The sequence below is a fragment of the Elaeis guineensis genome, chromosome 3, assembly GCF_000442705.2.
Source record: "Elaeis guineensis isolate ETL-2024a chromosome 3, EG11, whole genome shotgun sequence".
NCBI lineage: Eukaryota > Viridiplantae > Streptophyta > Magnoliopsida > Arecales > Arecaceae > Elaeis > Elaeis guineensis.
Genome location: NC_025995.2, coordinates 51,836,432 through 51,848,254, shown reverse-complemented (window position 1 = coordinate 51,848,254; position 11,823 = coordinate 51,836,432).

The window sequence follows — 11,823 nt, the reverse complement described above, 5'->3', positions numbered from 1 at the left end:
AACTTTACTGATCCAGACTTGAGGATGATGTTGCGAGCCACATATACATCTGGCCTTTAGGAGTCATCCACACGAGCCCACGAATCACGATCAAAAGGCCTGATCCAGAAAATCAGCACAGTATGCTAGTACTGCACCGATCCTTCTTCGATGGTCGATCAGATGCCTCCTTCTTCTTGATTTAGACTCTTCCAAAGATAAGAAGTAGGAGAAGGAGTTTTAGATGAGACACTCTCAGAAAACTTACAGATGGAGGAAGGAAAGAGATGAACCCAGCAACTCTAGAAGAAGACCCTCTTCTTCTTCTCTTTGCTCTAACCCAGACACCTAGTTTTGTGTCTATTAGATCTCCATGCCCCAAGACTCTTTCTTTTTGATTTTTTGATGCCCCAAAGGTCACTCAATGCTCTATGTTTCACAAAAAGTTTATGAAGAAATTTATTTCAAATAGAGAGATATGAAGAGTCTTTGTTTAGGTCAAATACCTAGTCAAGGATTATCCAAACAAGTCAAGACAAGGGGCACCCAACTCTTGGGCATCCCCTCCTTCTTTTTCTGTCATGGACTACCAGCAAAGGGTGCATATTATGTGCCATAAAAATTATGAAAATCTCAAAAAAAATCTTGATAAAATCAGTGCCATAAGGTAAGAGTTTTGATTTTCTAAAACTCTATCTCATAGAATTTGAAATCCAAACTAATTCCAACTTTGATTTGATCCACAACCACATTCCATGTAAGAGAGAAAGAGAGGAGAGTTTTGGGTGTGTGTGAAGACCTGAGAGAGAGGGTTTTGTCACATAAAATAAGAGAGAGTGAGCGTGGGATAAGAGAGAGTGGGCGTGGGGGCTAAGGTGGCGTAAGGTGGAATTCTAGTCTTACTAGGATTCAATCTATGACTTGTTCAAATTTGATTTCTCAAACCAAATCAAATCAAAATCAAATCAACCTAATTAAAATAAGTATTAACCTAATTAATAGCTTAATTTAATCAGATAAAATTAGATTTAAATTTAATTTAATTTTTTAATCAAATTAAAAATTAGATTAACCCAAGTCCTATTTGAACTAGGACTAGTTTTTTCTTGCACTTGGCTTATCCAATAAACCATTGGACTTCATCCAATCAAGCTCAAGCTAAATCTAATTAAATTATATTTAATTATACTTAATCTCAGCCCATTGACTTAATCAAATTAAGCCAATTAGCTATCAAACTGCTAATCGATCCTCCTGCAACACTTGCACTAGGTTAAATGTCAATCATATTGATCGTTTAACCCTAGAACGATTCTTAATCGTTGATCAACCATCCAATCGGATCGTGAACTCTAATATGTGTGACCTCATAGGTTTGCACCTAAGTCAGTAGTATAAAAATAAATTTTTGTACCAATCGAAGTGACCATCTAGCAATGATATCTGACGGCCGGATAGGTCGAATATGTAGAACAACATCCTTAGAACCCATGCGGATATAGTTTTCATATAATTCATCCCCTTGACCAAAATGCTCATAGGATACCTCAGAGTTTAACTGTCAACTCTGATCAGATTGTTCACATTATTTTTTAAAATATCAAATCCATCTGATGGATTACCCTGGCCAAAGTTTTGTTAAATTGAAATACAGCGACTCATTCTTCTCCAACTCTTGGAGTGGTCAATCCCATCTTGATCATACTCCAATTTTGCAAGTACTTGACTGTGCCTAGAAGCCTTCTGTCACTGAATTAAAAATTCAGTTAGTCCAGTACCAAAGCATAGTGAGTTACTTGCAAGTCACTGAGGCAATCTCAGGTCTAAGGGACACTTATACCTATATTCCATCAGAGACATTCTCGACAGCAGAATGCTCTGGAGTTGGTCACGTTCAATGATGATGTATCCTTATATCTCACCTGTATGTCATACCAGTGTCTCCATACTCCTTGATTAAGAGGACAACCAACCCATACAGCCTACAGCGACCTATGCTCGATAGAAGCTATCATCCTTATTAATAGCCTATCATTTGGTCGTGAACAGTTTTAAGGACTAATCGATAAATCTTCTCTTTATTGAACTTAAATAGTCCTAAAGACTTCATCACAACAACGGAGTTCATTAAAAGATAAAAACTATGATAAAAATACCAAAAATATATTTTATTTATTAACAAATCAATTACAATACAAGGTTGCTCAACCATCAACAGATTGATGATTGGCTTTTAGGATATATTTTTCAACAACTCCCACTTATCCTAAAGCCACTCGGCACAGTATCTAATATTCATCTTCGACTTGCGATTGTCGAACTCCTTTATTGCCAGGGCTTTAGTGAAGGGGTTGGCCAAGTTCTCCTTTTCGTCAATCTTCTGAAGGTCGACGTCACCTTGATCCAGGATCTCCTGGACCAGATGGAAGCGGTGCAAAATATGCTTCGACCGCTGGTGTGCTTTGGGTTCCTTCGCCTGAGCAATGACACCAGTGTTGTCGCAATAGAGCTGAACCGGACCATCGAGGGAGGGTGCTACTCCAAGCTCGATGATGAATTTTTTCAGCCACACAGCTTTCTTCACGGCATCTGATGCTGCGATGTACTCTACCTCACAAACAGAGTCTGCCATAGTATGCTGCTTGAAACTCTTCCAGCAGATAGCTCCACCATTCAAAGTAAAGATATAACCTGACACGCTTCTACTGTCATCATGGTCAGATTGAAAGCTGGAGTCTGTGAACCCCACAAGTTTCAGATCTGACTTGCCATAAACCAACCATTGATCTTTAGTATTTCTCAAATACTTAAGAATGGCTTTAACCACTTTCCAGTAGTTTTCTCCAGGATCAGATTGGTATCTACTCACTATTCCTAGTGAGTATGCCACATCCGACTTTGTACATGTCATGGCGTACATGATAGATCCCACAGTCGAAGCATATGGGACTCTACTCATACGCTCTCTCTCTTTAGGAGTAGTCAGACAATCCTTCTTAGAAAGAGAAATTTATGGCCTATCGATAGATAGCCCTTCTTGAAATTCTCCATGCTGAACCTATTCAGCACAGTGTCTATGTTCGTGGACTAGGATAACCTAAGCATCTTTTTAGATCTATCCCTATAGATCTTCATCCTTAGGATGTAGGATGCTTCACCCAAGTCTTTCATGGAGAACTGCGATGACAACCAAACTTTTATTCTCTGTAGTGTGGGGATGTCATTCCTGATTAAGAGAATGTCATCCACATACAAGACAAGGAATACCACAACTGGACCATTTGCCCATTTATAGATGCAGGGCTCTTCTCCGTTCTTAATGAAGCCATACGTTTCGATCACCTCATCAAAATGCATGTTCCAACTCCGAGAAGCTTGCTTCAATTCATAAATAGATCTCTGAAGCTTGCACACCTTGGACTCATCTGTGGATGTAAATCCCTCAGGTTGTATCATATACACCTCTTCGGTCAGCTCTCCATTCAGGAAGACTATCTTTACATCCATCTGCCAAATCTCATAATCCAGATGGATAGCTATTGCAAGCATTATCCGAATGGATTTGAGCATTGTCATAGGGGAGAATGTCTCATCATAGTCAATACCATAAAGTTGACGATACCCCTTGGCAACCAGACGGGCTTTATAGATCTCCACCTTTCCGTCTGCGCCCCTCTTCCTTTTGAAGACCCATTTACACCCAATGGGTTTAACCCCCTCAAGTGGGTCAACCAATGTCCATACATCGTTGACCTTCATGGACTCCATTTCGGATTTCATGGCTTCAAGTCATTTCTCAGAATCAGGTCTCTGCATTGCATCCATCTAGGTGATCGAATCCTCATTGTTCTCATCAAGTTCGATGGAATCACCATCCTGGACCAAGAAATCGTAGTATCTGTCCGACTGACGTGGTATTCTATCAGATCGTCTTAATGGTGCAGGTACATTGGGCTCCAAATCTGATCTAATCAAATCCGACTCAGGTTCAGCTATTTGTGTCGGTCCTTCTACCTGTTGAACTTCATCAAGTTCAACCTTAGAGACAACGGTTTCTTCACCAAGGAACTCTTTTCCTATAAAAGTTGCCTTAAGACTGATGAACACCTTTTGTTCATTAGCATGGCAGAAAAAATATCTTTTGGTCTCTTTGGGTTACCCTATGAATGTGTATTTGTCAGACCTAGGTCCAAGTTTATCTGTAACTAACCGTTTGACATAGGCTGGGTACCCCCAGACCCTAAGGTGTGAAAGTGCTGGCTTACGTCCTGTCTATATCTCATATGGAGTCTTAATTACAAACTTATTTGGAATCTTATTTAACAGATAACAGATCGATTCGAGTGCATATCTTCAGAAGGATATCGGCAAGCTGGCAAAACCCATCATGGATCAGACCATGTCTAACAGAGTCCGATTTCTCCTTTCAAACACACCATTATGCTGTGGTGTTCCTGGAAGAGTCCATTAGGAGAGAATCATATTCTCTCCTAGATATGTGAAAAACTCACCAGAAAGGTATTCCCCTCCTCGGTCAGATCGAAGAGTTTTAATACTCTTCCCAGTTTTTTTTTCTAGTTCACTTCGGAATCATTTGAACATTTCAAATGAATCTGACTTATGTTTCATCAGATAGATATATCAATATCTGGATAGATCATTCATGAAAGTGATGAAGTAGAAATATCCACCACTAGCACTTATGCTCATGGGCCTGCATACATCAGTATGTACTAGGCCCAAGAGCTCAGTAGCTCTCTCACCTTTTCCAGTAAAAGGTGACTTGGTCATTTTACCAAGAAGATAGGACTCACAGGTTGGAAGTGATTCACAATTACTGACTTTGAGGATTCTCTCTTAACTCAACCTGTTTATTCTGTTTTTATTTATATGACCTAGCCTACAGTGCTATAAGTAGATATCTGATACACTATCTAATCTAGGATGCTTGCCTGTAGAATAGACTACGTTAACAGGTTGTGATAACAATACACACCAATGTTCAAATATCCACAAAAAATAGTAACACCATTCATAATGATATTACAAACTTGTTTCTTCATTGAAATTTTATAATCATTTTTCACCAGAAGGCCTACAGAAATGATATTTAAAAAGAAACTGAGACAGAAATGACAATCATTAAGAACAACGGTATGGGACTCAAATACAAGTTTCAAGATTCCTAATGCTAGAACTAGAGCTGGTCATCCATCTCCAACGTTCAGGAACCTCTCGCCTTGCTTGAATCTCCTACTGACCTGTAATCCCAGTAACGAATTGCAAATATGGTAAGGCCTACAGGTATCCAATACCCAGTCAGTTATATCACAAATAGAGAAATTGCAAGTAGTTATCATATAAATATCTTGCCCAGTAATAGTTTACTTTTTTCTCTGCTTGTTCGGGTCCATGGGGGCAATGTACTGAGGACAGTTTCTCTTCCAGTGCCCCCACTTCTTGCAAAAGAAGCATTCAGCTTGACTCTTATCGGGCTTGATCTTTCTGGTCTGGCCCTGCACTGATGTCCCAACCTGAACTTGCACCTTCTTCACTTTTTTCTTTTTGTTCTTCTTCCTTTTCTCAAAGGGTCGAGAACCAGAAGACGAACCTCCCACTAAGTTCACCGACTCCTTATGGAGTTGGTGAGCCTTCTCAAAGTTCTGAAGCAACCCCAGTAACCCATGGTAGTTTACTTCAGGCTTTATCATTCTATAATGAGTGAGGAATGGGAGATAAAACTTAGACAGCAAGTTCAGAATTGCATCTTTCCCAAGCTGCTCATGCAAGAAAAAGTCGAGCTTGCTCAAATGCTCCATCAGCTCGATCATGTATAATACATGATCAGTGATAGAGGCACCATCCCGTATTTTGACGTTGAAGATGGCACAACTAGTCTTGTGCCTCTCCACGTCATCGGGTGTGCCAAAGGCATCCTCCAACACTTAAAGCATGTCCTTTGGCTGAGCTGTCTCAAATCTGTGACTGAACTCATTGCTCATGGTAGCCAGCATGATGCAGCGCACCATGGTCCGATCACTAAGCCATTTCTGGTAAGTGTCTCTGACTGTTCCACATGCATTGGTAGCTAGCTCCTCAGATGCAGGATCTATTATCACATATAGGATCTATTTATGCTTCAAGACTATCTTCAACTTTTGATACCAGCTACCGAAGTAGGGTCCCACCAACTTATTATTGTCTAACAATGATCGGGGCGATAGGAAAGTGGCCATATCTGCACAAAGAAAAATCATAACCTAATTAGTAATTGATTCATTAAACCTAAATATTTGGATTTTAATCAAAAGATTTCTCTCACTATTTTATTCGAATTGGTAGCCTTTACCTCCAATTCGAGGAATTACCCTAATTTCTTAGTGGGTACTAGAATTCACTTAGACTGCACATAAGCCCAACTTTGGTTGGCTATCCCATGTACATCTAAAGATAGGTTCATAACCAATTATTTCTCTAAATAATTTTTAGTAATTTTATTTTTGCCCCAGACCCTAATCAGTAAGCTTTGGCCTCCACTAAAAAGGTCTGGTTAGGTCCAACCATTAACATGACCATACTTGGTCCATCTAGCAAATGAATGATTAGGCCCAACTTTGGTTGGCTAACCTAGCCACCATTTAGAAAGATACCATCTTGAAATCATATTATGAATGACAATTCCATCAACCGATAAGCACCAGGCCTTTGGGCCTCCAATGATTATCCAACTGATGGATCCATTATCATCCACTTAATAAGAGGCTATGATCTAGTTATCACTATAACTATTTTATTTTAAGAACCTAATAATTTTAGAGAATTTAATTGATTTAGAGGAGGAGGTCAAATGAACCAGCTTATCATGATCCTCCCACTGGCTTCACCAAGTCAACTTAAGGGAGATCATTAAAAGGACTGGTCTCGGAGCACGTAAATTAGTCACATTGATTTACCTAGCCGACATGGGTCAGCTCAAATAGTTAAGTGATCTGATCAAAACATAATTTCACTAAGAGGCCAGGTAAGTTTGATCGATGGGAGGGTCTGCCAAAGTTTGCCTTAGTCACCATCGAAAATGGCCAGGTAAGTGGGCTGCCAATTAAAAACCACCGGTCTGGTTTACCTTAGACACCAACTAGTTTAATTAGTTTTGATTAGATCAATCTAACAGTTCGTGCAAGACCGCTTAGCCAAGAATCAAGTCCATATGGTTCTCGTTAAAGACATGGACTTCACCAACTACAACTATTGTAATTGATCTAGAGAATCCTTGACCTAATCTAAGACAACAATTGATTAGATTTAGTCAATTCTCTAATTAAATCCATCTTTAATCTAACCTTAGGTCTAACCCAATTAATGGACCTAACTCCCACTAACCCATTAATCCAATGTGTTATGGTTTGTGTCTTAGGTTCTTCAATTCACAATCCTAGAACCAAATCAAACAACTTCTTAATTCTCAATTAAGTTTTGGGCTGAGGGTTGGGGTTCAGATTTTCAAAAATAATTTTTATATTTGTAAAATATTTTTACAATATGGTTCTACCAACCAAGTTGTATGTTTGATTCGTAATCAAAATACAAGTGAAATAAGCATGAAACTACTTTACATCTTGTTGGTGCAGAATTCTACCGACACTGGAGAAGCTGGAGTTGAGATGACAACAGCCGCTGTCGGGACCTACAAGAGAAGTCTAAACCAGAGTTGGGGGTGCTCCGGCAAGACCCTCCGATGCTCAAGTCAGTACTATGCTTCAACAGAAATGGAGTGCTCAAATGAGATTTTGGCAGAGTTTCGAGATAGAGTTTAGAGCTTAGAGAAGAACATATCTAGGTGGTCTCATTTATAAATGGAGAGCATAACTGATTGACAGCAACGTCTGTAACTGCCTGATAGTGGGCCATTCAGGGCCACGTAGAGTTTGTTACGAAGAGTAGTGCATCAGGGGGCCATTCAGGGCCATGTGGAGTTTGGTACGAAGAGTGGAGTGGTGTCCGTTGTCGCGACTTACTAGAGAGTGGTGGAGCCATGCAGAATCTATTACAGAGAGTGGAGTAAGATAGTGGCCATTATCGTGACTTGCCAGAGAATTCATATCTGTTAGCTGAAGCTCGACTGGGATGTCTGACGGAGCGAAATGGCTTTCTATCTCATCGATCCAGAAGAAGCTCAGATGTTTTTGAGGTTGCTGATGGGTCTACTATTGTTGGGTGCCTAGAGCACAGATGCTACAGGCAGGAGTCAACTGTTGTAGAAGCTCGAATGGGGACTTTCTATTGGAAAAGTCTGGTTTTATGAGGAATCCGATAGAGGGTCGGTCGGCAGTGGACTTCGGATGGCGTTGAGGAGGTTCGTCAGCTGGAGGAGTCTGGAGGATCCTGTGAAAGTCTGGTTGGCATTGTTGAGGTCCGACTGACGCTATTGAAGGTTGATGGCTGGGGAGGTACGACAGACATCGAAGGTGATCGATCGTCGTAGAAATCTAGCTACTGGAGCCCGTATGTTATAGAAGTTCATCCGAAGTCCATCCGCTATGGAAGTTCAGACGGAGTCTGATTCTTGTAGAAGGCTGAAAAGTGGTCGCTTATTATAGAAGCTCGATCGAAGATCGATTATCATGGAAGCTCGGATGGAGATTTCTTATTGTAGAAGCTCGAAGTAGTGACCTGGCTGGTGGTGCCTGTCCCGTTGTAGAAGCTCGTCTGGGATCCAACTATGAAGAAGTTCGGCTGAAGTTCACCTGTAATAGAAGTTCGGAAGGAATTCGTTTACAGTAGAGGCTCAAATGGAATTCGCTTATAGTAGAGATCTAGAGTAGACCGCCTGCAGTAGAAGTTCATAGTAGAGATCCGACTGGTGGAGCCCTTCTATTGTCAAAATTCATCTTGGATCCATCCACTGTAGGAGTTCGGCTGAAGTCTGCCTATAATAGAAATTCAGAAGGAATTTGTTTACAGTAAAGGCTCGGATGGAATTCGCTTACAGTAGAGATCTGGAGTAGACCGCCTGTAGTAGAAGTTTGGAGTAGACTGCTTGCAATAGAAGTTCAGAGTAGAGATCCGACTGGTGGAGACCTTTCGTTGTCGAAATTCATCTGGGATCCATCCACTGTAGGAGTTCGACTGAAATTCGATTCTCGTAGGAGCTCGGATGGAATCTAGAAGGTGGTTGACCATCGCAAAAACTTGGATGGAGTTTGGTTACTATAGAAATTTTATTGTCAGAGAAGCTCGGATATTGACGAAGTCTGAAAGAAGTTTGGAGTAGAGTCGTCCATGGCCGGAAGAAGTTTGGAAGGGATTCATAGAATAGTCGATCACTATAGAAAATTGGCTTACAGTGAAGCCCAGAGAGCATTTGGAGCAGTCCGATAGATGAATGGAGAAGCTCATTATCGGAGAAGTCCGGACGGTATTATGGAAGTTCGTACACCGAGGAAGTTCAGAAAGATGCCACACAAGGTCGAAAGCCAGAAAAGCCCTGAAAGGGTCAGCCTTTTACAAACTTCAGCTGGGGATATTTAATACCCAGCACCAGTCCTCCTACTTTCGAGTTCGAGTTTCAAATGAAGGGAGTACAAAGAAATTTTCACAGCCGAAGTTGCCTCCCTTAATTTCTGCACTCGGTGGTTTTCAGATATTTTGGCATTTTTGTTCATGACCGTAGGTCCTTTCGAGGCCATTTGAGTTTGATGCTTCCTCTCGGTGTTTGAGCTTGGGGGCTCAAACTTCTCATTACCTTGAGGAGGTTGATTTTTCCTCGACCTATGTTGAATTCCCTCTTAGAGACTGAGGGCTTTTGATAAGAGTCTCCTTCCTCGTTGAGATGAGGTCCCTTGTATCTTTGAAGTAGTTTGTTTTTCTCTTATCACTGGTGTAGTTCGCTGCTTTCCCTTTTTATCTCCTCCCCTCTTTTTGTGTTCGAGTGAGGGTTTTCCCTCTGCTCTTAACGGGGTCGTGGGAGTGTAGAGGAGCCATTGAGGAGGCTTTCCCTCTCATCCGATCTTGATCAATCGGATCTTCATTTGTGTTAGGATGAGGTTCTCCTCCTGTTTCCGACACAGTCAATTTCAGCTCATGTTAGGATGAGGTTCTCCTCCTGTTCCTAACAGGGCTATGGGGGCATGTAAGAGCCATTGCAAGGGCCTCTCCCCTCATCCAGTCTTTAGATAACTGGGCCTTCGACTTTGCTCATGTTAGGATAAGGTTCTCCTTCTGTTCCTAACATGGCTGTGGGGGCACATAAGGGCCATTGTAAGGGCCTCTCCCCCCATTCGATCTTTAGATAACCAGGCCTTCGACTTTGCTCATGTTAGGATGAGGTTCTCCTCTTGTTCCTAACATGGCTGTGGGGGCACATAAGGATCGCTGTAAGGGCCTCTCCCCCCATCCGATCTTTAAATAACCAGGCCTTGGATTTTGCTCATGTTAGGACGAGGTTCTCCTCCTGTTCCTAACATGACTGTGGAGGCACATAAGGGCCATTGTAAGGGCTTCTCCCCCCATCCGATCTTTAGATAATCGGGCCTTCAACTTTGCTCATGTTAGGATGAGGTTCTCCTCCTGTTCCTAACATGGCTATGGGCGAACATAAGGGCCGTTGTAAGGGCCTCTCCCCCCATCTGGTCTTTAAATAACCGGGCCTTTGACTTTGCTCATGTTAGGATGAGGTTCTCCTCCTGTTCCTAACATGGCTGTGGGGGCACATAAGTGCCATTATAAGGGCCTCTCCCCCCATCCGGTCTTTAGATAATCGGGCTTTCGACTTTGCTCGTGTTAGGACGAGGTCCTCCTCCTGTTCTTAACACGCTTAGTTTCAATTGTCAGAAGGAGCTACTTCCTGTCGTTATGAGCTCATGCCAAAAGAAAAAGATATGCAAATATGAAAGAAACTTTTATTTAAGGCAATGTTATTGGTAATACATTCATAGATTTTCAAATTCCTTGGTCGCGGAAGGTCTGCTCCTCCGAGCTCTTTCAAATAGTATGTTCCAGGCCGAACCACCTCTTTGACTTCATACGGGCCTTCCCAGTTAGGGGCAAGTTTCACTTGATTCTGAGGTTGTGAGACAGTGGCTCGCCGAAATACTAAATCCTCCACTCTGAAAGCCTTGCTCTTGACATGGGAGTTGTAGTAGCGGGCCACTTTCTATCTGTAGGTTGCCATCCGAACATGAGCTGTCTCCTGCTTCTCTTCTAATAAGTCAAGATTGGCTTTGAGATCTTGTGAGTTGCACTGCTCATCGAATGCCACAACTTGCGTCGATGGGAGTTTGAGTTTTATCGGGATCACGGCTTCTATTCTGAAGGCTAAGGCAAAGGGGGTCTCCCCCATGGACAGTCTTTGGATAGTTCGGTATGCCCACAACACATGATAAAGCTCATCTGCCCAAGTTCCCTTTGTCCTTTCAAGTCTCGCCTTGATCCCTTGCAGCAAAGTCCTATTAGTAACCTCGGCTTCACCATTTGCTTGCGGATGGGCTACTGACGTGAAGTTGTGGGAGATGTTTAGGTCCTCATAAAATTCAGCAAACCTTGCCCCAGCAAATTATCGCCCATTATTAGTAATGAGAGTTCTGAGTAAGTCAAACCTACAGACAATTGACTTCCAAATGAAGTCTTGCACCTTAGCTTCTGTAATTTTTGCCAAAGGTTCAGCTTCGATCCACTTGGTGAAGTAGTCAATTGCCACCAGAAGGAACTTCCGCTGCTCGGATGCCATTGGAAAAAGTCCGAGGATATCCATCCCCCATTGTGCAAACAGCCTTGGGGCATTCAAGGGTGTAAGTTTGGAGGCGGGTTGCCTTTGGATATTTGCATATCTCTGACATCGATCACACC